This window comes from Lepidochelys kempii, chromosome 6, assembly GCF_965140285.1.
Source record: "Lepidochelys kempii isolate rLepKem1 chromosome 6, rLepKem1.hap1, whole genome shotgun sequence".
NCBI classification, from domain to species: domain Eukaryota; kingdom Metazoa; phylum Chordata; order Testudines; family Cheloniidae; genus Lepidochelys; species Lepidochelys kempii.
Window position 1 is genome coordinate 119,701,755 of NC_136385.1, and position 26,323 is coordinate 119,728,077.

Below are 26,323 nucleotides of genomic sequence, written 5' to 3' on the forward strand. Positions count from 1 at the left end.
TTATTTATTGTCATTTATAATATTGAAAAAGATCCCATCCAGCACTTTGAGCTCACTAATGATAACTTTAACTTCTCAATAGGTAAAATATCATTAATGACAATTACTAATAACAGCCTGCCCAATAATACCACCCTAATTACAGAAAAATAAATTAAATACCTCCAACTTCATACTACACCAACAATTACCCAAACACTAAATGTTTCAGAGATACTATAGTGAGTGATCTTGGCATAGGATAAGAAATAATACTTTGAATTCCATTCCGAAATACACAGGTAGCCTGTGCAGATCACAGAGCAGCGGTGGTTCATGGTCACTTTACGCGCTTGAATCACACCCAATACGTGGATCAAATCCCACTCACCATGTAGATCAAACAGTAAGAGCATAATCAACATTCAAGAATGATCTAAGCTCATGAGATCTAGGTACATTCGGTCTGCTGTGGCTACAGGCTAATGGAATGAGCATCAAAATTGTATATGAACTAATTAAATAATTTTTTTTAGCCCATCAGTTTGACCGTGTCACCCCTATCTATGCATGCCTGCACTGTCTCCCCCTTCTCTATTGCATCAAACACAAGCTCTTTGTCTTCACTTTCAGGGTCCTTTATGGCCTATCCCCACCCGACCTATCATCTCTCACTCACTATCGAGATGTTGACTCCCGCCTCCAGCTGACTATGGCGCCAGCTCCCATCGCCCTCTTTTTTTTCTTCAAATGATCATCTTCGTACTTTTTCCAGGGCTGCCTTCCATCCTTAGAAGATGCTCCCCATAGACCGCCACAAAGCTACTCAGTATCCTCCTACAAAGTCCTCCTATAAAATGCATCAAAAAACTTAACAGTGCTTTGACTGCAGGTGTGCTGAGTCCACTGTCTACCATGCTGACCTGATATCATCTCATTGGTTCCTTGTACTTCACCATCTGTCTGCATCCATTTGCTTTTTCTTGCCTTACACGCATAAAAGATTGTAAACTTTTTGGGGCATGGACTGTCTTTTTGTTCTGTGTCCCTAACACAAGGGGGTCTTGGTCCACAACTAGCGCTCCTGGGCACTATGTTAATACAAATAAATAATAATAGTAATAATAATTTGCCCAGTCATGCTCTTTCAGGACCTGAAATTTGGAGACAGATTTTTAGGTACAGTAGATGCTGCCCATTAAAGGGTGTGGGTTGAGATGTAGACACTTATGCTTAGAAGAAAGATGGATGCATATTACAAAAGTCTTACTGAATCTATTCCTTAAGTAACAGTGGTTCCATTCTGCCCTTGGATATTCAGCAAATTTTTCAACCCACTAAGAGGTAGGAGAGAGTAACTTGGTATCAGGGTTGCAATGCACCATGCAAGGACTCGCACCATCAAACGGTGCTTTAGTCTCCCTATGGGCTGGTCTACTCTGAAAACTTACATGGGCATAGCTATAGGGGTGTGACAAATCTATACCCCTGAAAGATGTAGCTATGCCTACCTTAGTCCCGTGTTGATAGTACTAGGTGGATGGAAGAATTCTTCCATTGAGCTAGCTATTGCCTCTTGGGGAGGTGAATTAACTACAGAGGTGAGAAAACCCCCTCCTGTTGCTGTAGTGAGTGTCCACGCTGAAGCACTGCAGTAATGTAGCTGTGCCAGTGGAGCATTTTAAGTGTAGCTGTACCCTATGTTCGGGGGATTTTTGCCTTTACCTTTTACAGTATCTTTAAAACAATGTACATATCAGGAGTAGTAGAATCCTGTACTTTCAACTGTTGCTGCACTGGGTCTCGTCACAGGGAGTATAGCTCAGTGGTAGAGCATTTGACGGCAGATCAAGAGGTCCCTGGTTCAAATCCAGGTGCTCCCTGGGCAGTTGTTTGGCAGAGGGATAACTCAGTGGTTTGAGCATTAGCCTGCTAAACCCAGGGTTGTGAGTTCAGTCCTTGAGGGGGCCATTCTGTTTGGGGGGGAGGCATAGCTCAGTGGTTTGAGCATTGGCCTGCTAAACTCAGGGTTGGGAATTCAATCCTTGAGGGGGCCATTTAGGGATCTGCAGCAAAAATTGGGGATTGGTCCTGCTTTGAGCAGGGGGTGGGACGAGATGACCTCCTAAGGTCCCTTCAACCTTGAGGTTCTATGATTCTTGCTTCTTTGCCCCAGTGCCACCAAATGAGGCATGGTTTGGCCAAAACAAGCAAGTCTAATGCCCAGGAGATTAAAATCAGCATATGAACACAAGCATCTCAGGTTTACACAGGACAGGAGGACTCATGGAGGACTACTGATATGCTTCAGCCAAACACAAGTTGTGTTTTAGTCAAAAACAAGTAATTGGGTTCAATGCAGGAGTAACTGGGTGAAATGATGCATCCAATGAAGTGAGCTGTAGCTCACGAAAGCTTATGCTCAAATAGATTGGTTAGTCTCTAAGGTGCCACAAGTTACTCCTTTTCTTTTTGCGAATACAGACTAACACGGCTGTTACTCTGAAACCTGGGTGAAATGAATGGCCTGTGATATACCACAAGTCAGGCTAGATGATCTAATGGTCCCATCTGGCCTTAAACTCTAGGGATCTATATGGCTTTCCTTTCAATGCCAGTGGGCACCAGAGTGAAACCGATGAAGACATTCATGATGGCTACATTTGTGAACGGACTCCCCTGGGATTAGAGCTAGCTGTGTGAAGCCACTATGGATAAACTCATAGTGCCTCATAGAGCAAGGTTCATTAACAAGTGTGTAGCATTAACTGTAATGACAACTTTCACGTGGCCCAGTGTTAAAGCCATCCGCTCTGAGCCTTTATCCAACGAGGAGGTGGTTTTATTTATAAAAGTACGTCTCTTAGGTCCATTAGTCTGATCAAATCTGGCTGAACAAATTGTCAGGTTTTTTTTAAAATGTGTTTGTGGCTCAAGATGCAGCACGGGGAAGATACTGTATGTGACTTTTTCCGCGTGCACAAGGATTTGGGGGAAACCAGATGATCTGTTAAGGTTGCTATGGCAACCAGATTTACACAGAGGAGCTGCCATGTCAATGACTTCATTAGGAATAATGCGACTTGTCAAATAAAATAAACAAAAGCTGCTTAAAACGCTGTGTCAGTGGAGGGGAAGTTAAGTTTCTGAACAAAAGGAATAATAACCAATGTATTTGGAAGGCTTTAGAAAGATGATGGTAAAGTCAGAGGAGGTATGGCAGAGAATTTAAACAATTTGCAGAAAAATTGATAGGAATTCATGAGGAGAAAGACATTAATTCTAACTGGTTGAAATTATTTTAATTGAAAAGTGGGATTTTTTTGAAAAAAATATTTGATGGGGAGAAATTCCAAATGAAACATTTAAAAACAAGATATTCTTATCTGAATTTTTTTTTCAAAATTGTTGGAAAATTCTCTGAATTTTTTTTTACTGTTTTCACCCTTCCCCCACACATACTGGAAAAGATGTTGGGGAGAAGGGGAAAACAATTTCCCTTATTTACTTTTTTCTACTGGAAAAGTATTTTTAAGTTTTGAAAACTGAAAGAAACTGTTACTTTGATAAACTTTTACTCCCCTCCCCCTGAGGCTTTCCAGTTGAAAAAGAGAGACAACAGAAAAGAGAACATGAGTTTTTCCCACTTTTTCTAATTTTTTAAAACATTTTTTCCACTACAATATTGTGGGTTTTTTTCTTTTATGCTAGAGAGAGAGCTTTTCTTAGTTTTACTTCTTTCACACTTTTCCATTGGGATAAAAAAGACAGAAAAAGTAATAAAATAAAGTGTGGGACTGGGGAAACTGAAAATTTGAAACAATTTTTCACAATGAAATTTTTTTTTTAACTTTTTCATTGAAAAACAGGAGAGAAAGTGAAATTTGTTGAATTAAATGGAAACTGTTAATTTTCTTTTGAAAATGTTTTTCAAAAAAACCCACAAAATTTTGTCCAGCTCTAGTTTTGCTCTGGTAACTATTTCCTCTCCTTTTTGATTAATAATAATATCTAGCATGTTATATGCAGTGTCCCAGTTCCAGGAAACTTACTATAGATTCACTGTGAAAGAAAGCAAATGGTTTTCCATAGGCCATCTGTTACTGACAATGAGGAGACTGGTAGTGTATGTGCGTTACTTTGAAGTGAGAAGTTACATATTCCTTAAAGGCCTGTTTCAAAATTCAGTGACATCAGGGAATCTTCCCATAGACTTTGGTGGACTTTGGATCAGGCTCCATGTGGAAAATGCTTTCAGTATTATTGAGAACCAGGATAACCTCACTAGCCAATTTTGTTTAAAGTGGTTTGATGTGGGTTATGTAAATGTACACAGATATTATACACAAACACATACTTACATGAATAAATAATAGCATTGGATGATAAATATTTTAGGGAGGTCGTTTGGTATCTATCAGATGGAACAGAGAAGATGAATACACTCTGCTCCAGTGAGAATGAGACCCATAGTCCTCATAAGATTAAAGAAAATACGCAAACATTAGATTAAACAAACTGTAGGGAGTGAAATTCTCTTGGGAAATATAATCAGTTCTGTAAAACCAAACTTAAAGTGTACAGAACACCACTCTGCAAAATCAATCAGAGTTAATAGGTTAGTCTAAAACTCATCTAATATGCAGCTAATAACAGAAAAGCCCTGAGAACAGCCAGGGTTCTGAAGACTTGTTAACAAGTATATTGTTGTCCTTTGCTTCACAGTGACTTTGAGGCTCCATTCTGCAGGGCTAGATCTTGTGAACATTTCTTATTCATGGGAGAATCCAGTGTGACTATTTGCATTAGTGAGAACTACATACACGAGTAAGATTTATAGGATTGAACCATTGATGTTTAGATGCACAAATCACATAAAATGTAATCCAGATCCCAACTGCATACACACTAATTTAAAATGTAATTCCCTCACGACAAGGGAAATTAATGGAACCCCGGCCAGCTTCTAATGCCTCATCACATCTGAGAGTTATCTAAGATTCACATAAAGGCAAATATGCAGGTAGAGGGGAAACAATAATTAAATAGCTATAACTTGGCTTTATACATTTAAACACAGATAATTTAAATTATTCTAGTGTAATATGTAAAATTATTCTAGTGCATATATGTGTAATCATATTGTGACTTGAACAAAGACAATAGTGATTTAGCATCTTTCTTGGATGGCAGGTGCAATGGGACTACGATATAATTCCAAGTCTGGAAGATTAAGCATGTCCTTTAACAGAGAAACTTTGACAGTTATTGCTAAATTCTAGTGAGATCCCATACTTAAATATTAAAACCTGTTGGACCAAATCCTGAAGTCTTTATAATGGCATATATCTCATTGACTCCAAAAAGCTTTTAGGATTTGGCTTATTTATGTGTGGTTAAAATCCCCCAAAACCCAGTTTCGTCCATGTTTGCCTTGCTCTAAGAAAAATATGGTCCTCCCTATGGGAGATATATTGTTTGAACATAGGGTGTTAGTCAGTGGGACTTAAAATTCACTGAAGGGCTTTGACATTGGAACAAACATGGAAAAAGTTAACTTTGAGCAAGGAAAACCTCACACCACCTCAGATGTTCTTCGTTTGCTAATTTATAGTTGTATTTGGATGAGATGTTTCCCCCTCAATACACAAGTTCTCCTTCTGGTTAATCCTGAAGTCAGAGTCCTCTAGTTGAGACATCACAGTCTTGCCGTGGAAGCAGTTGTGATGTCCATAATTCAGTACACTGGGCAAATTCATCCTGGCATCTTGACTTTGACTTTGTCCCAATGAGCATAACTTCCCTACAGGATCAAGTGGGAGGAGTGAGTCACTTTTAAGGAAGCAAACCATTTTCACATGCCAACAGCAGCAAAAAAGGTAAAAAAAAAATATTATGTAAAAACCAGAGGAAGATAAAAATATGTGTTTGTAGGTGTGACTTTTTTTCCTCAGTGTCAAAGCCTGTCTTTACGACACTCAGACAGTAAAGCGTCCAACTGAAAGTGCATAAAGTTGGACAGTTTTCAATTTCTTTTTAAGCAGATGCAGCCTATTTCACAGAGATGTATGATAGCACTTTGTAATCCATAACTTCCAATCTTCCATCAGACCAACACCTTGAGCCAGATTCTGGTGTAAACCAGAAGTAGCTCTGCTGATGTCAATATAATTAAACCAGTGTAAATAAGATCAAAATAAAGCTCCTTATGTTCCCACAGTATTTCATTCGGATTACTCACATGGCTAAAATTGTACATGGATCAAAGTGTTTTCAATATTGTGGCCTTAAGATAGAACACTCTCATGATGAGGAAAATTAATAGAACGAAACTCAAAATATGAGGAAGAAAATGCACCAGTAAAAGGGACAGGGATAAACCAATCCACAAACCATGGAACATCCAGGAATTTCTAAATTGTCCATGTTTTCTTGGATGCTCCCTGATTCAAGGATTGGGGCTGTTCTGTGATAGAGACCGACACTGGATTCAGCAGGGGATTAGCTCAATTGCCACTGCTCTGCAAAGGAAACCATGTGGCCTAATAAGGGGGAACTCATGCTAGGTGACCAGGAGCTTTGTGGTCGACTGGCCAGCAGGGAGAGACGTCTCTGCCAGGCTTGTGGAAACGTTGCCGCTAAGGGAGAGGGAGCAAAGGTGGAGAGGGGGCAAATTGGGGCACAGTGCAGATACCAGGAAGAGAAATAAGTAAGCAAAGAGAGAGCGCGGAATTGCAAACGGAAGGAAAGAGATTAGAAGGGGTTCACCAGAAATAAGCAGGGACTTAAAGAACAGTTGAGGAGCGATATAACGAAAACATTTAAACCAGAGGGAAAAGACAACAAGAACACCACCCCCAGCAGGAAGCAGGTGTAGTTTTGATGTTATGTTATTTTGGGCCAAACTGTGGGGCATCAGTCTGCCACTGTGCCAGCTGTGCACATCATGGGTAGCAGGGCAGGAGGGGACACAGGATCCACACAGCTGCTACATTGCCTCCCCAAACAGGCGGGTGGTGCAGGGTGGCCAGAGCAGCACCCCTGGCCGTCCATCAGGGAGCGTGCGTTGGGCTGGGGCCTGCACTTGCATAGCAAACTCTGTCCCTGGAGCAGCAGGAGGCCCGGGAAGATGATTATGTTTTAGGCTGCTCCAGAGTCAACACAGCAAACGTGCTGCCCCTAACGCAGGGCTTGTGGCAAAGCCACAAGAGGCCTCTATTATTCCAGTTATTCTGTCTGCTGAAATGAAGCACCATTTTACACACACTGAAAACGTGGCCTCACTTATTTTGGAGAGAATTTTCCCTCCATGTCGGCTGGTGAGCATTCTGTGAAGTGTGGAGAGGGAGAAGGGCAAGTTGCCCATTAATTGCCTCCTGCTCGGCCTCTGGGCACACAGGTTTGCATAATTCAAATGCAGCTTTTTGTGTGTGTTGTCCAGCTATTTTCACTCCATGGCGCAATGCACTTTGAGTGCCTATAAATATCTGTTCATAAATTTAAAATCTTCCTCCCTGCAACAGCTTCACGGGGCATGACATGTTTTTCACCTGAGTTTTCCAAGGGACAGCTGCTGTATATTCAGTCTGTCAGGCAATCAAAGAGGTATTCAATTACAAACGTATAGTCATTAAATATGAAATACAGGGGTCAGAACGAAATGAGGCAGCCACGTTTTGATCAAACAGCAGCTTTGCAATACCGTATTATTCATAATGCTATTTTGATCCCCAGGACACTCACTAGAATGATATTTAACAATAGCGGCATGAGTTGGTCATGTTACTTTGTGCTACTAACAGACATGCCAAACCAGTCCAGTTGCTTACCCTTTCATCTTTTTTCTTTTTCTTTTCTGCCTGCCTGCCTACCTACTGTGAAGTCCTGTCTCTGAGAAAAGTGAGACCAATTCTGATCAGTTACCATGCTGTAAATCTGATTGTGTTACTTGGTATCACTTCAGATTTTCAGTGGGGTAGTTAGAAATTCGGTTCCATGGGTCAAACCTTATCTCATGTAAATGTACACAGCTCCATTGCCTTCAATGGAGCTGCACCCAGCTGAGGATCTGGTCCAGTATGTCTAAATAATGAGGCAATTGGGGTGATTAACTGATGGCCTCTGACTCGAGGTCCCAGGGTAAGTGAACAGTGGGTCTGATTCTGCTTTCACACTAATGTAATTCCATTCTTTTCAGTGAAATCGCTGCTAACTTACAGTGGAATCAGTTGCAGGGTCTCTTTTCTGGAATACTGAACAGGAAGAGTGACAGGTAATCAGATGGAAGAACAGTGCAGGTCAGAGGTTGGGAGTGAGATGGGGTTTAGCGGGATCTTTCCTTTGAGAAGAGACGAATGAAGATGTGTGTGGCCTCAGGACATCAGGGTTTGAGTGGAACAAAGTGGGGTAACCTGCTTTGTTACAGTAGAGGGAGCAATTTTTGGTTTGGCTGAAAATAGTTTTATATGCATCCCTTGTAGTATCAAATTTTTACATCTATTTAATATAGGTTTTTATGGTGTGCATAGAAAATGCACAAATACATTTGTGGTCCTGCCCTCTTGAGGTTAGTTTTTAAATAGAACATCAGTTGTCATTAGCAAATTGACTATGGAATGCCAAATAAATACCAGAGGAGGCTTAAAGGTCTTGGCATAATATATGCATTCCTGAGTACCTTAAAATCTTATAAAATGTAGAAGATTGTATTGGGTATTGTTTAATTTTATAGCAGATGAACCCTGGCCAGTATCTACCACTGTGGTCAGATATAAATAATTCTCATTTACACTAAAATCCCTTTGCATTGCTCTGGCTGGCATAAGTATACTAAAAGGTCTCTTTACACTGCAAGATCCATGTAACAGGGTCTTAGTATAAATGAAAACCAGGCCCGGTTATATCTTGGGATTTTGTCATGGGATGGGTGAATAATGTATTAAGATACAAAATAGTATTTTACAATAGTGAGTGCTGAAATAAGAAACTGATTTGATCTTTTTGTGGAAAAATTCTAAGAACTCCTTTTCCTGCACTGAACGCTACATGCAGTTTTGCTTACTGAAGAGATGGAAAATGTGCTCATTTTTTGCATCCATTACCGTATGTGGTTATCGATCATTTTATAAGATAACGATGGGCAAAGCTTCAGAGAAGCTGTCAAGCCAAATGACATTTCAACATCTATCATACTTAGATCAATAACAGGATGAAGGAAAGATTCTACGGTGTTATAATCACAGCTGGGTACAATTAATTCAGTTTTAAAATCGGAGAAAATTGCAGTGGTAAAAACATTTGAAAAAACTGGTCTTACCGTCCTTTTTATATGGATATTCTGGTAGGAGAGGTTAATGTAATTGATTCATAGATTCATAGATATTTAGGTCAGAAGGGACCATTATGATCATCTAGTCTGACCTCCTGCACAATGCAGGCCACAGAATTTCACCCACCACTCCTAAAAAAGACCTCACACCTATATCTGTGCTATTGAAGTCCTCAAATTGTAGTTTGAAGACCTCAAGGAGCAGAGAATCCTCCAGCAAGTGACCCGTGCCCCATGCTACAGAGGAAGGCGAAAAACCTCCAGGGCCTTCCAATCTGCCCTGGAGGAAAATTCCTTCCCGACCCCAAATATGGCGATCAGCTAAACCCTGAGCATATGGGCAAGATTCATCAGCCAGATACTACAGAAAATTCTTTCCCGGGTAACTTGGATCTTACCCCATCTAAAAACCCATCACAGGCCATTGGGCCTATTTACCATGAATATTTAATTACCAAAACCATGTTATCCCATCATACCATCTCCTCCATAAACTTATCGAGTTTAATCTTAAAGCAAGATAGATCTTTTGCCCCCACTACTTCCCTCGGAAGGCTATTCCAAAACTTCACTCCTCTGATGGTTAGAAACCTTCGTCTAATTTCTAATCTAAATTTCCTAGTGGCCAGTTTATATCCATTTGTTCTTGTGTCCACATTGGTATTGAGTTTAAATAATTCCTCTCCCTCTCTGGTATTTATCCCTCTGATATATTTATAGAGAGCAATCATATCTCCCCTCAACCTTCTTTTAGTTAGGCTAAACAAGCCAAGCTCCCTGAGTCTCCTTTCATAAGACAAGTTTTCCATTCCTCGGATCATCCTAGTAGCCCTTCTCTGTACCTGTTCCAGTTTGAATTCATCCTTCTTAAACATGGGAGACCAGAACTGCACACAGTATTCCAGGTGAGGTCTCACCAGTGCCTTATATAACGGTACTAAAACCTCCTTATCCCTACTGGAAATACCTCTCCTGATGCATCCCAAGACGACATTAGCTTTTTTCACAGCCATATCACATTGGCAGCTCATAGTCAACCTATGATCAACCAATACTCCAAGGTCCTTTTCCTCCTCCGTTACTTCTAGTTGATGCGTCCCTAGCTTATAACTAAAATTCTTGTTATTAATCCCTAAATGCATGACCTTACACTTCTCACTATTAAATTTCATCCTATTCCTATTACTCCAGTTTACAAGGTCATCCAGATCCTCCTGTAGGGTATCCCTGTCCTTCTCTAAATTAGCAATACCTCCCAGCTTTGTATCATCTGCAAACTTTATTAGCACACTCCCACTTTTTGTGCCCAGGTCAGTAATAAAAAGATTAAATAAGATTGGTCCCAAAACTGATCCTTGAGGAACTCCACTGGTAACCTCCCTCCAACTTGACAGTTCACCTTTCAGTAGGACCCGTTGTAGTCTCCCCTTTAACCAATTCCCTATCCACCTTTCAATTTTCCTATTGATGCCCATCTTATCCAATTTAACTAATAATTCCCCATGTGGCACAGTATCAAACGCCTTACTAAAATCTAAATAAATTAGATCCACTGCGTTTCCTTTATCTAAAAAATCTGTTACTCTCTCAAAGAAGGAAATCAGGTTGGTTTGGCACGATCTACCTTTTGTAAAACCATGTTGTATTTTGTCCCATTTACCATTGACTTCAATGTCCTTAACTACCTTCTCCTTCAAAATTTTTTCCAAGACCTTGCATACTACAGATGTCAAACTAACAGGCCTATAATTACTTGGATCACTTTTTTTCCCTTTCTTAAAAATAGGAACTATGTTAGCAATTCTCCAATCATATGGTACAACCCCTGAATTTACAGATTCATTAAAAATTCTTGCTAATGGGCTTGCAATTTCTTGTGCCAATTCTTTTAATATTCTTGGATGAAGATTATCTGGGCCCCCCGATTTAGCCCCATTAAGCTGTTTGAGTTTTGCTTCTACCTCAGATATGGTGATGTCTACCTCCATATCCTCATTCCCATTTATCATGCTACCATTATCCCTAAGATCCTCTTTAGTCTTATTAAAGACTGAGGCAAAGTATTTGTTTAGATATTGGGCCATGCCTAGATTATCCTTGACCTCCACTCCATCCTCAGTTTTTAGCGGTCCCACTTCTTCTTTCTTTATTTTTTTCCTATTTATATGACTATAGAACCTTTTACTATTGGTTTTAATTCCCTTTGCAAGGTCCAACTCTACTTGACTTTTAGCCTGTCTCACTTTATCCCTACATATTCTGACCTCAATAAGGTAGCTTTCCTTACTGATCCCTCCCTTCTTCCACTCCCTATATGCTTTCTGCTTTTTCTTAATTACCTCTCTAAGATGCTTGCTCATCCAGCTTGGTCTACAACTCCTGCCTATGAATTTTTTCCCCTTTCTTGGGATGCAGGCTTCCGATAGCTTCTGCAGCTTTAATTTAAAATAATCCCAGGCCTCCTCTACCTTTAAACCCATAAATTCTTCAGTCCAATCCACTTCCCTAACTAATTTCCTTAATTTTTGAAAGTCAGCCCTTTTGAAATCAAAAACCCTAGTTGCAGATTTATTTTTGTTAATCCTTCCATTCAATTTGAACTGAATTAGCTCATGATCACTTGAGCCAAGATTATCCCCTACAACCATTTCCTCTATGAGATCCTCATTACTCGCCAAGACCAGATCTAAAATGGCATCCCCTCTAGTCGGTTCAGCAACTACTTGTTGAAGGAATCCATCAGCTAATTGAATCCATCAGCTAATTGATTCAAAGACTATAAATCTGAAAGGGAGCGTTGTGATCATCCAGCCCATTGGTTCTCAGCCCACAGCTCCTGGGCAGTTTGCGGCCCAATCAGCACATAGTTGCGGCCCATGTGGCATCCTCAGGGCTATACAGGTGGTATTGGATGTGGCCCACAATGGTAAATAGGTTGAGAACCACTGAGTCTGACCTCCTGTATTACACAGGCCATAGGATTTCCCTGATCTCTAAAGCCAGGTCCAAACTCTTGTATAGTTTGCAATATTTATTTTCTCCCCATATTTTTCCTTTTCTGCATCTGTTATAGCAAGTGCCTGGTAATTAATAGCTAACGCATGACACCACTCTGAAAAATAGTATTTTCTTATTAGGTGCATTTGAAAATCCCACTGAGCACCCATCTGTATCTTTAGATGCCTAAATACCTTTAAAAGTCTGGCCCTTTGTAAAAATATCCCCCGTCTTCTCAAGAGACGTCCTCATTGTGTGTATTCAAAATCACGTCTTTACTTTACTTTAGTGACAAATCTAAAGTTTCCCACAGAGTGAACAAAATGAAGATGGCATAAGCAGCAGGTTCTATTCCAGTTTGTACATCAAAAGAACTATTGGCTAAATTCCAGTCATGCCTGTGGACCGCCACTGAAAGCAGTGGAATTGCACAGGTGTCACTCTGGGTCTAATTTGCCCTGTAGAACCTGTCTACCCCTATTCAGCAGTGCACTTAAGCATTAACTTTAATGGGACTTATGGATGTGATTTAAGTTAATCACGTGCTTACGTGCTTTGCTGAAGCGAAGCCCCGGTGCTGCTGAGTGAGATAGAAAGAATTTAACTCCCCTCTCAGAGCACAGGTTGAATTTGCAGGGCTGGCAGTTAGAGAAAAACCTATTTTTAACTTGTAAATGGAGACCAGTGAGATACAATAAACCTGAAACTCCATTAAACTATGTTTGCAGTTACTTTACAAAGCTGATCTATTCTTTAATGCATTTTGATATTAACTCCAAAACCAAACTGGGAGCATTTTAATATTAACTTTATTAAGCACATTAATCTTATTTCCCTCTAAAAACACCCAGATAATTAAGTGCAAAAACTGCTTGTGTAGAATTCAGGCTGAATAATTCAAATAGAAAAATTAGGAACAGAAAAATAAAAGCAATATTATTGTGACTGCATTGCATATCACAGGTATTTTGTGGCACATATTTTACAAATGAAACAGTGTTATATATGTTTTTTCTTATGTCCCGGGGCATACATGCCCTATGTTGTATGAAGATTACTGTAGTCAATTGTCTGACTGTCACAAAATCTGTTCTTATCTTATTAACTGTATTTTGATACAAAATTGGACAATTAATTTAAGAAGGAAAGACAGAATAAGCAGGTTTAGATGATACACTAGAAAGAATGGCAAATTGAAAAACTGAAAACAAAATTAGCTGATAGAAACAGATTAACTCCATTTAATATAAACAATCTTGTTTTTTAGCATGGATAGAAAATGAGAGTCTTAAAACTGGGAGCTGGAAATACTGTTCTGTACATTCAAATCCAGGTCTGGTAGTTTAAAGGTGTGTTTACAAATTTCCCATTGTATTTTAAGAGGCACAAAGATCAGGTGGTGTTTGTCAGTATGAGAGTGATATTTAGGTATTTTGGCTAAAGTGACTGCCTGCTATCCAGCGTTCATCTTATTTTGACAGGAACTCTGTGTCCATGTAGAAAATTTGCCAAGGAAAAATTATAATAAAAAGAAATAATAATCAGCCCAAACCCCGTAACAAGCTGTTAGCCTGTCTCACACTGATACTGACCGCTGCCAAATTTACTCACAGAGCCCCTTTATGTCAACAATCACTCTTGACCCACTGTCAGTTTCCACGTTTCCATACAATAGCGTGGTAGATCCTTTGTGTCTTGTGCTTATTACAGATGACATTTCTGACACAGTGAGGCATACAGTGGAAGAAACATGGCATGATTTTAATCCACAGACGTCAGCATTGACCAGTAACAATGCTGAAGACAGCATATTGTGGAGAAGTAGGTTCTCCAGTCTTTGATGGGGAAAGGAAAGAGACAGGTTTACGGAATGAGTAGTGGAGATTGTTTGACAGGTGCAATTTAGACTTTTGCATAAAAAAAGGAGGAGGGAGAAAGGGGGATTAAAAAGAACCAGTATCAAGAATGATAATCAAAATGGAGAAAATGACAAATGAGAGAGGGAGCAAAGTACTACGGGTGCATTGTTGGCTGACATTCACGGTGAACATTATCTCTGATGAACTCTGGCTATCCTCTGAATCTCTTCATTCTTTCTCCACTACGTCCAATTTCTTTAGCAAGACAGTTGTACTTTAATTAGCATTCACCACTGCATGGAATGTTATGCAGCATGTCAAGTGACGAGAGTTGGTAGAAAAGTCATGGATTTCTGGATAGGCATAGAGTTTTTGCATAGAATATTTCTCGGTTCTTTATTTTACTAATTAACGCATTTATTATTGCATTTATCAAATGTGCCCTATCCACATTGTGTCAGGATGAATGAATATAACATACACATACTTGCCTTTAACAAAGACCAATAATAACCCCATCCCCCTCCCAAACACACTAGCTAGCAATCTGAATCACTTTTGGGTACATGTATAGTGCAAGAGCATCTTAGTTTGAAACAAAATGACAGGGTCTTAAATTTATTATCTCATTGCTCTTATTAAAAATGGCCCAACTATCACCATTTAAAAATTAGCTAATGTGCAAGTGTGGCAGAATGTTTCCACATATTTTTGAGGATTTATGCATAAAGGCTGCTGAATGCCTTATTGTGCTTAGACTTGTCAGGCTCCAAAGCAGCTGTTCCAATCTGTTGTGCAAAGAATATGCTTTATAAAAAAAACATATATATAAATATCATCAATTTACTACAGGCATTCTTCATTACACAATAGGCCCAGATCCTACAGTGCCTTTTAGACAAAGATCCTGTTGACGCCAATGGGAGTCTTGCCTATGTAATTGTTACCCTTATTTAACGTTTATTTTACAGTAGTGTCTAGAGCAGTGGTTCTTCTTCAAGAGATGTCCCTGGGGGTCTCCACTCCAGGTGCTCCATTCTAGGTGTTGGTGCACCCCTGTGCCTTTGCTCAGAGATTTTTACAGCAGTATTTGCACAGGCCACCCATGCACGGTGCCTGCCTCATGCACCAAATGTGCTTCAATAACGTGCGCATGGCCCAGGCTCTTCAGCTCCTTTTCTACCATCCCCAGCCTGAGACGGAGCTCAGCAGTCTCGCTCAATTATTTCTTGCTTTAGATAGATAGTTGTTTATACAGTTTATCTAGGCTTTTTTTTAGTCAGATAAGTTTCATTTCCCCATTCTTCTATTAAATTTTTTTTCCTTCCCAGTTTTTTTCTGTCAGATAGAGTTTATACTACGCCTGGTTCGCCAGGTTTTGAGGGATACACTATGTGCAGAGAGGCCATCCCGGTCTCTGATGGCCAGTCTCTATGTGTTCGCTGTTTGGGGAAGTCCCAAGTTAATTCTAATGGAGAAGTCCCTCAGACTTGCCTCTGACCCAGGTCAGGAGTCCTACTTGAGACAGAGCCCTCCTAAGTCCGCTAAGGACAAGAAAACAACAAAAAAACGGCCAGCTTCATCACCTCATAGAGACCAGATGGCATCCAAACAGCCTCTGACCAGGTCCATCTTGTTGGTGCCGACTGTGCCGCTGCTCAGCACATATGACACTCCAGGCACCTCTGGCACTGTCCATACGCCAACCGCTGCCGGTACGTGCCACTCCGGTGCCAAGGCTCCGAGCTTAAAGTTGCCCGCTTCTTCTAGTACGGCACCGCACAGCACCGCAAAGGACTCGGTGCCGACTCAGCTGAGCCTGCCTGTGCCACACACAAGTACAGTTGTTGTCCCGGCACTGACTCCTCAATCATCTGTGTCTCTGCATACGATGCTGCACCAATCGGCACCGCCGCCGCGCCCAGCGCTATATACTCCAGTTCCTTCTATCTCAGCACCACAATTTATTCATTCCAGCGATTTGGTAATCTCGCCAACTCCAGATTCCCCATTATTGGTACCAATCTTTCACCAGGATCGTCGCCATGGCACCGACAGCTGTCCCCTCTCCCCTCTCGCTTTTCTACTGATGAGAATGACAAAGTGGAGGCAGTTTTTTCACCATACCATTCCTCCCCCCTTCACACTTTTGCTAGCATGGGAGACCAAGGTCCTTATAGTCAAGGGACTTACCACTCTGGTATGGACACCCATGGATGGGACCACCCATGCCCTTCCCCAGACAAAGGCATTATTGGAACCCATGGGGGTCCTGCAGCAGGCACCACAGTAGCCGGTACAGCCCATGCAGAGGCCACATTAGATCTCCTCCTGTATCCGTCCACACTTCCGCGACGGATGGCCAGGAGCAACCTGTAATGGTGCACTCAGACAAGGACGCACCTGAACCCTCTCCAAATAATAATAATTCACCCACTTCACCAGAAGAAGCTATTATGCCCCCACTCCCAACAACAACGGATGATTCTACTCATGTTCAGAAGAGCGGCTAATGAGCTCAAGATCACTCTGGAGGAGGTGTCGGACACTCAGCATGAGCTGACTGACATATTACAACCTTCGGCCTCATCCAAGATTGCCTTACCTATTAATGGAGCCATTATGGACCCTGCCAAAAATATCTGGCACCCCCCAATCTGCAAAAGGGCAGACCGGAAATACTATGTCCCCTGCCAGGGCTCACAATTCCTTTTCACGCACCCACCACCAAATTCACTGGTGGTAGAAGCAGCCAACCAAAAGAACAAATGGCAGCATTTCTGGTCCACTCCCTCTGACAAGGACAACAAAAGAATGGACCTACTCAGGCACAAAGTTTATGCATCATCCACGCTACAATTTAGAGTGGCAAACTACGCGGCCCTACAGGCCAAATATGATCACAGAAATTACGGGAAACTCATGGACTTTATTAATGACATCCCAGAGGACAAGAGACAACAGTTCAAAGCAGTAGTCTCTGAAGGGCAGATTATTTCCCTCATGGCATTGCAGGCTGCCCTCAATGCTGTGGACACAGCTGCCAGGTCTGTGATGGCCATAGTGATGCATCGGGCTTCATGATTTACCTTTTCTTCTTTCCCACGTGAGATAGAAAACACCGTGGAGGATCTCCCCTTCGATGGCGAGAAGTTATTTGCAGCAAAAACCAATGAGGTGCTGCACACCATGAAGGATTCCAGAGCGACGCTCAGATCCCTAGGCATCCATACACCGTCAGCTAGAAGAAGACAATTCAGGTATCAGCCTTAACAACGTCCATGATACCCGGCCTACCCACAGGAGCAACAGAGGCCATAAGACCACCAGCAGAAACACCACCAAAGACCCAGCCATCAGTGACGATGCCCCACAACGTCGGTACCGTCCCAACCCCCTCAATTTAATAAGCAGATCTGAAGCCTTGGTCAAGGGTATAGAAGACCTCCCACACACTCCAGCGCTTATACTTCCCATCCAACCTTTTGGTCACTGTTTACTCCCATTCTACCACAACTAGCGAGCCATCACTACAGACAGATGGGCCCTAGAGGTCATCCAGTTGGGCTATTCCATCCCCTTCCTGTCTATACCCTCTCCCATCCCGTCCCTCTTCAGGGACCCCTCTCGTGACCACTTGCTGCATCAAGAGGTGCAACATCTTCTAAAAATAGGAGCAATCGAGACGGTGCCTGATCAGGGAAAGGAGTTTTATTCCCACGACTTTTTGACAGAAAAGAAAAGTGGGGGATGGCGACCCATCCTCAACCTCAGGTGACTCAACAAGTTAATCAAAAAGCAAAAATTCAAAATGGTTATCCTCACAACTATAATTCCAGCGCTGGAGCAGGGAGATTGGTTTTCAGCCCTTGACCTGTGGGATGCTTATTTTCATGTAAGTATACACCCCGCCCACAAGCGTTTTCTCAGATCTGTTAAGGACTCAAGTCGCTACCAATACAGGGTTCTGCCCTTTGGCCTCTCAACAGCACCCAGCGTCTTTTCCAAGATTCTCGTGGTGGCAACGGCGCACCTACAGAAAAAAGGAGTCAAAATTTTTCCTTACCTGGGTGATTGCCTGCTCAAGGCCCAGACTCTCAGGGAGGCCATCCAAGCCACACAGATGACCATCGACTGCTTCCAGAGTTTGGGCCAACAAATAAACAAGAACAAATCCACATTAACTCCTACTCAGGACTAGAGTTCATAGGTGCTCACCTCAGTTCCATAACCAGACTGCACCTCTCCCATCTGACAGATTCAACACCATAAAGAATCTTGTTGCCAAGTTTCAAAACAGCCCACAGGTCACTGTCCGCAACTGTCTGCAACTTCTCAGATATATGGCCTCTTGCACTTTTGTGGTCAAGAATGCACGCCTCTACATGCAATGCCTGCAGGGTTGGATGACCACTGTCTACAGATCGAATGTGCACGGCCTAAACAGAATTCTGTCCATACCTACCAAAGTCAAGGATTCACTCACATGGTGGACTTTTCCACACAACCTCTGCTCTGGGGTCCCGTTTGTGCAGGAGTCCCCCTCTGTTATAATTATCATGGATGCTTCTCTCATGGGCTGGGGAGCACACATGGCACACCACACCACTCAGGGACTCCGGTCCCTGGTAGAAGCGTCACTGCACATAAATCTTTTAGCGCTTCTAGCGGTCTGCAACACCTGCATCCAATTTCTCCCGCACATCTCCAGAACCAGCACATCAGGATCATGACCGACAACATTGCCTGCATGTTTTACATAAACAGACAAGGGGAAGCTTGATCCCACTCACTCTGCACAAAGGCTAAGAAACTTTGGAATTGGTGCCTCCAACACAATATCCGAATTTCAGCTTCCTACCTACCTGGTTCACTAAACACCACTGTGGACAAGCTCAGCAGATCTTTTCCCCTAGGTGACGAATGGGAGATAAACTACACCATCCTACACAACATATTCAAAATATGGGGCTACCCGCAACTGGATCTTTTTGAAACCACGACCAACAAAAAAATGCCCGGAATTCTGTTCCAGAGTGGGTCTAGGAAAGCACTCGATGGGAGACACATTCATCATTAAATGGAATGACAATTTCCTATACACATTCCCCCCGATACCACTTCTTTACAGGGTATTACAAAAAACACAAGTGGAGAGGGCCAGGATCATACTAATAGCCCTTACATGGTCCAGACAGGCGTGGTACCAATTTTTAATGACGATGTCAGTTTGCCCGCCGATTCCACTTCCCCCATTCTGAACCTATTATCACAACGCAGGGGTCAACTACACCACCCCAATGTAATGATGCTGTACCTCAAAGCATGGCTCCTCAATGGTTCTCTAATGAGGAAGTAGACTGCTCTGAATAGGTACAAAGAGTACTATTACATAGCAGAATACAATCTGCACCTACCACCTATCTCCATAAATGGACTAGGTTCGCTCATTGGTGTTCCACCAAGCGAACCGCTCCTGCTTCAACCCCTCTTTCACTAATACTAGACTATCTTTTAGAACTTGTATTATCTGGGCTCTCCTTTAGCTCCATAAAGGTACATCTAGCAGCAATTACGGTGTTTCACAGTAAGACAAGGGCCTCCAGGCCCTATACCCAGACATTAAACCACCCACTCAACCCTGGGATCTACGCTTGGTCCTCCCATGCTGCTTGTGCCATCCATTTGAGCTGCTTGCAACATGCTCCCTCCTACATCTAACCATGAAAACTACATTTTTAGTTGCCATTACATCTGCCAGACATGTAGGAGAACTTGGAGCGCTTATGGCTGACCCACCATACACTATATTTTTTAAGGACAAAGTCACACTCCGAATGCATCCCAAATTTCTCCCGAAGGTGCATTCCTCCTTCCACCTCAATGAACCTATCCATCTACCAACCTTCTTTCCTAAACTGCATGCAAACACTTTTAATCAGCAATGCACACACTCGACATGCACAGAGCATTGTCCTTTTATTTGGATAGGACTAAGCCCCTTAGGGCTTCCCCTAAACTTTTCATTTCAGTCGCAGAACAATCCAGAGGCAAATCCATCTCTACCCAGAGATTATCCAGTTGGATAGCAGGCTGCATCTGCCTGCGCTACCAACTAAAGAAGATGAATCCTCCAACTTCTGTTCGAGCACACTCTACCAGATCCGTGTCCACCTCTGTGGCATTCTTATGTAACATTCCCCTCACAGATATTTGCAAAGCCGCCACCTGGGCTTCAGCACACACCTTTGCTAAACGTTATGCTCTTACTCAGGGACCCCTGACTGACCTTTGAATGGGCCGAGCTGTGCTGTCTACAGCTTTCTTACCAGATCTGAAGTCCCTACCTTCTTAAGAGGTACTGCTTTTCAGTCACCTGGAGTGGAGCCCCCACAGGGACATCTCTCAAAGAAGAAGAGGAGGTTACTCATCTGTGCAGTAAGATGAGCATCCCTGCGGGTGCACCACTACCCCCCTCTCCTCCCCTCTACTTCGGAGTTCGGAGCAGTCTCCGTTGTAGAGAAGGAGCTGAGGAGCCGGGCCATGTGCATGCATTATTGAGGCAGGCACCGTGTGTGTGCGGCCCGTGTGAGTACTACTGCAAAAATCTCTGAGCAAAGGCGCAGGGGCCACACCAACACCTGGAGTGGAGCACCCACAGGGACGTCTCTGGAAGCACTTCAGTTACTGCACAGGTGAATAACCTCCTCTTCTCAAACTTATTTGATTGCGCCCCCCCTTCTTTGTGTCTGTAGTACTCTATCCCCCCCTCCTGCAACGCGATAAAAAAAAATCAACATGCAACTCTCACTAGATATTAAAAACAGTAAGGCATTGATTCAAACAGAGCCAATGATCCATTATAATAAGAACAAAAGGAAAACTATGATTGTGGTCAATGCTTACAATTAAACATGCACATCGCATCATAGCAAATGCATTAACGGACAGACGGCAATGACTTTTTATAATGCTATGCAAGTTTAACAGACATCCGTCAAAACCCATCTAGAGTGCCATCTAGAGTCAAATGCACAGCGCCCCTGAGGGCCTGATAGCTTTGGGGGGAATCAGCTTTGCTGTGGGTAAAATGTGCACAGTCATTTTTTTCCCACCAAAAGCTTCTCATGCCCACCCTCCCAGAATACATTCTACACTGCCCCAGGGCCTGTGGGCCTGCCCCCCAATTTGAGAAGCTCTGATCTAGAGGTCTCGAGCAGGTCAGAGCCTCATAGTGCTGGGGGCTGTACAAGCATATTGTAAATGACATTCTGAGTAAGGCCCTACTTGAGTCATGGGATGATTGCCAAATAATTGCAGCTGAGTTGCGGGCAAGACATGGAAAATCACAGAAAAGTAATAATGGACCTTTATTAATTGCAGTAATTTGGAAAAGCCAAAGAAGACCTATTTGTTTAAGAAAAATTTGCTGGAACAATATAAACACTCAAGTATTCTGTAATGCCTGCTAATTTTTTTGATAACCAGATATTTTGCTGTAACTATATTACAGTCATCAATATACGGGGCTCACAGCAGGAGCCCAGCCACCCAGGGTTGACAGCGGGACCCCAGCCACCAGTCGCCCAGGTCTGGCAACCAGGGCTCCTGATGTCAGCCCTCCATATGGCAGGGGTTCCTGCTGTCAGCTCTGGGCAGACTGGAAATAAGGTGTACATTTTTAACAGGGAGGGCAGTTATCCATTGGAACAATTTACCAAGGGCTGTGATGGAATCTCCATCACTGGCAATTTTTAAATCAAGTTTGGATGTTTTTCCTGAAAGATTTGCTCATGGAATTGTTTTGGGAAAGTTCTCTGGCCTGTGATATATAGGAGGTTAGACTAGATGATCACAATGGTCCCTTCTGGCCATGTAATCTATGAAATAGAGAGCAGAATGTAGGAAAAAATCGTTCTTAGTCCAGGCCTCATTTCCTGAAGATATATTGAGAAAGCAGTCAATGTAGTAATCAATTTGAAATGCTCTAGGTTAATTTAGACCAGTCTGAGCCATTTTTAACAAGAAAATTGCTTGTTGTTAAACAGATGCAAAAGATTTATGTAGGACATTGTTACAAAATCCTCCAGAAATTAATTATATATATGTATATACACACAATGTATATCTGTCTTTTGAGAACTGGAGAATAAAAATAGAAATCTGAAATAATGGTTGAACCACCTGCATAGCCTTAAGGGTTGCGAGGAAAATATTCCTGCATCATTATTTTAAATTGCTCTATACAAAATGAAGCGAGGACTCTCCATGATTTACATGTAGAAGACAATTAGGAGAAGTAAATGTTAGATGTCAGCAGGAGCAGATGAAGAAAAAAAAATTCACATAAATAAGAATCATTAGTGAGAAGATGAACAAATGCTGCCTGACCTAACCAGCAAGTGAAATCAGGGAATTGGGGAGGGTAATTTCTCCTACAGTTTGGGTAGCATGATCTCTTCTGTTTTCCCTGAGCTTCTCATAAAAGAAGAGACTAAATTACAACTAATCAGGTACATATGTACATGTCCGTGTCTCTCTGAAAATTGTTTAAATCCTCTTATCCTGGAGAGATGCACCGAGGTTTACATCTCTCCGAATCTCTGCAAATATTGTTTGCCACAACCAAAAAAATTAAAATGAAACAAACTGAAATAGAGATGAGAATTGTTGCTATTGTCTCATTTTTAAAAGGGCAAAGGGTGATGCTCAAATGTAATATTGTGGGTATTCATTAACAAGGTGTGTTCTGATAAAGCTCTGATTGGTAATTACTGGGGTCATCCAAATCAAATCAATGTTTCAAATCAATTAAACCTTTCATTGTTTAAGAAACAGTTGAAAACACTACCTGAAATATTAGGTATTCATTCTTTTGCATGCATGTGATCACAGCTGTAATTTTCTTCTATCCACTGGTGCTTCATTAGCGATATTGAATTGCACCCACATTTATGCAAATGTACAGGTAGCACAAGTTTAAAGATCAGAGCTGTTGGTCCAGCAGTCAGGTGAGATCAGGATAGCTAATGGATTAATGAAGGTTAACAGAAGTCTTTGATGGTGTAAGCTGGTGTATTCATGCCATCTGGGGATCTGGCCCCTTGTGTCTATCTAGGGACTTATTTCATAGATTCATAGATACTAAGGTCAGAAGGGACCATTATGATAATCTAGTCTGACCTCCTGCACAACGCAGGCCACAGAATTTCACCCACCACTCCTGCGAAAAACCTCTCACCTATGTGTGAGCTATTGAAGTCCTCAAGTCGTGGTTTAAAGACTTCAAGGAGCAGAGAATCCTCCAGCAAGTGACCTGTGCCCCATGCTACAAAGGAAGGCGAAAAACCTCCAGGGCCTCTTCCAATCTGCCCTGGAGGAAAATTCCTTCCTGACCCCAAATATGGCGATCAGCTAAACCCTGAGCATATGGGCAAGATTCACCAGCCAGATACTACAGAAAATTCTTTCCTGGGTAACTCAGATCCCACCCCATCTAATATCCCATCACAGGCCATTGGGCCTATTTACCATGAATATTTAATTACCAAAATGATGTTATCCCATCAGACCATCTCCTCCATAAACTTATCGAGTTTAATCTTAAAGCCATATAGATCTTTTGCCCCCACTGCTTCCCTTGGAAGGCTATTCCAAAACTTCACTCCTCTGATGGTTAGAAACCTTCGTCTAATTTCAAGTCTAAACTTCCTGGTGGCTAGGGTATATCCATTTGTTCTTGTGTCCACATTAGTATTTCATCCCAGTCTCTGTAGTATTTGAAGTTGATGGAGTTACACCAGCCTTAAAGAGATGTAAATGAGAGAAAAATCAGGCATTTTGTATTCCCAAGGCTAGCTAACAACAGTTCAGACCAATGTTCCCTCTAATTTTTCCCTTCCATGTGCGGAATGAATTTTGCTATGTGTACCAATGTGGAGGTGATGTGGGGCAGAGGGTTGGGGTGATGTGGGGCAGAGGATTGGGGTGCAGTGGGTGTTGGCTCCGGGTGAGGGTACGGGCTCTGGGGTGGGACTGGGGATGAGGGGTTTGGGGTGCAGGGTGACCAGGACCTGTGGTGGGGAGAGAGTACTCCCCCCAGCCCTCTCTCCCTGCAGCAGCACCTGGGCTGGGAGAGAGCATTTCTCCCTGCCGCAGCAACTCTGGGCCTGGAGCTGGGGGAGAGGCACCCCTCCCGGCCGCAGTAGCCCCGGGGCTGGGGGAATTAAGTACACAGCCCTTGGTGGCCTCCTGCACGGCTGCGCAGGCATGCCTCTCAGAGCGAACTTAGGTTCAGACTTCTTTTCACAAAACTCCATCAGCCAGAGTTTCCTCAATAGGATACTGAGTGACGACACATTAAACCAATGAAACCCAAGATAATGGGTAAAGCATAATGCGTTATCAGAACAAACTAATTTTGCTGAACATTTATGAGGGCAGAACACTGTGGCCTGGCAAATACCCAATGGTGGCTTTTCCATCTTAACCCTTTTATGTGTGTCATACACAGTGAGACTGGGGACTAAGTACAGGACATGGATAGAGTATCCGTGCTAAATTAAGAAAAATAATCTCCCTCTTGAAACACAATAACTAACAATGGCCAACAGCTGAAATAAGAAATAACCAAATGCAAGGAGCATCTCTGAGGCATACCTCTAATCCTGCCAAGACCTAAATATGTTCCACAAATGCCTTTACAATGTTTGCCAAAATGTGACACACATTACAATGTCCAAATACTGAAATGAGCTAGTATTTTTTTGCATGTGGAGATTGTGTGGTGTGTAGACTAGCATGCAACATTTTCTTTAATTTCAGTTTCCAAGAAATGATCTGATGATTCATTATATCAATAATTATGTTCAAAGAGGCATTTTCATTCCAAGCTCCTGTTTTCAGGCACTTATTACTTTTGGGTAAAATTACCATTTAAATGGATAGTTTTCATGAATATTCTCAGTCTAAAGGAGATTTTTTTGGTGGGAGGAAATAAGTAGCATTGTGGTAGGGGGCTTGGAGGGCCAACAGCCAAGGGGTTAGCGCACCCAGCTTTTGGCCCCTTCCACCTCTGTCCAAGCAGTAGACGTGCTGTCCTTTCCTTAATTCAGGATCTTTGGCTTTCCACCAGCATCTGGCCCTTGCCCTTTAAGGGGGTGTGGGAGGGGGACCCCGGCCCTCCCTCTGGCCCTGTGGGAAGCAACACTGGCAGCAAGTCCAAGTTCATTTCTCTGGGTCACTTCCTACCAGTAAGTCTGCTGTAGTCCAAGTAGTCAGCTGCTTAGCAGAAAAAGAGTCCAAAGAAGCAGAGCCCTGCAGGACCCACTGGTTCTCAAAGTAGGGGGCAGGTTGGTCAAGGAAGGCACTGTCTGTGCGCCTTATCCATTCTGTGGTCCCCTCTCAGCTCAACCTTCTCTGTGGCTTCTGGACGAAAGGTTCCTCTCTCCTCTACCCCCTTTATGTGGTCTTCTGAGCTCCCTCTTAACCTGCTCCTCCAGTCAGAGCATGCTCGGCAGGCCCAGAGGCTACCTGGTCCTCGTATTGCCTTTTAACCCTCAGGGGCCCAATGTGTCACCATCACAGGCACTCACCACAGTCAGACTGTGTTTCTACCATGGCACTCTTAGCCACTTCCAGTCTGGCTGGTGTGGTATGAGGATCAGGAATTGAATCTATTCTTTTCATATGATAGGGCAATACCACATTGTCAGCCAGCCTCTGATTTTTCTGTCCTATTTTGCACTTGCAAAAGGGGGTTGCATATATTTTTATAGACACAATCCCTTTCAGTACAGAAATGGGTATAAAACAAGGCAGGCCAAGACTGAAAATATATTTATATTGTAGAGTCACTCATCAAATTAACTGAAACCTTTCAACCAATGTACGTGAGTGGAATAGGGGAGTAGCATTTACAAGAAGTGGCACTTCATCCAATTTAACATGCTACAAAAACTGGGAAGAACAGCAAAAGCGAAAAAATGTACAACTGACATTCATCCACTGAGTGTATGCATGTGTAACCCACATACTTTTATACTGTGTATATGCATGTACTGTGCATATGTGTGTATATATGTAATGTATTGTGTAAACATTTTAGTAGCCAGCAGTTGTGGTTATATATAATCAGTAAAGCAAAGAGGAACAAGATATA

General features: G+C 42.4%; 1 protein-coding gene and 1 non-coding gene across 2 annotated transcripts in view; both read left to right on the plus strand.

The window, feature by feature from the left end:
• Nucleotides 1–26,323, plus strand: part of KCNH5 (potassium voltage-gated channel subfamily H member 5) — a 235,511-nt gene that overhangs the window by 124,225 nt on the left and 84,963 nt on the right. The gene's annotated exons all lie outside the window — the stretch shown is intronic.
• TRNAC-GCA (transfer RNA cysteine (anticodon GCA)) lies at nucleotides 1,791–1,862 on the plus strand. Its single transcript has one exon. It is a non-coding gene; the product is annotated as a tRNA-Cys (tRNA).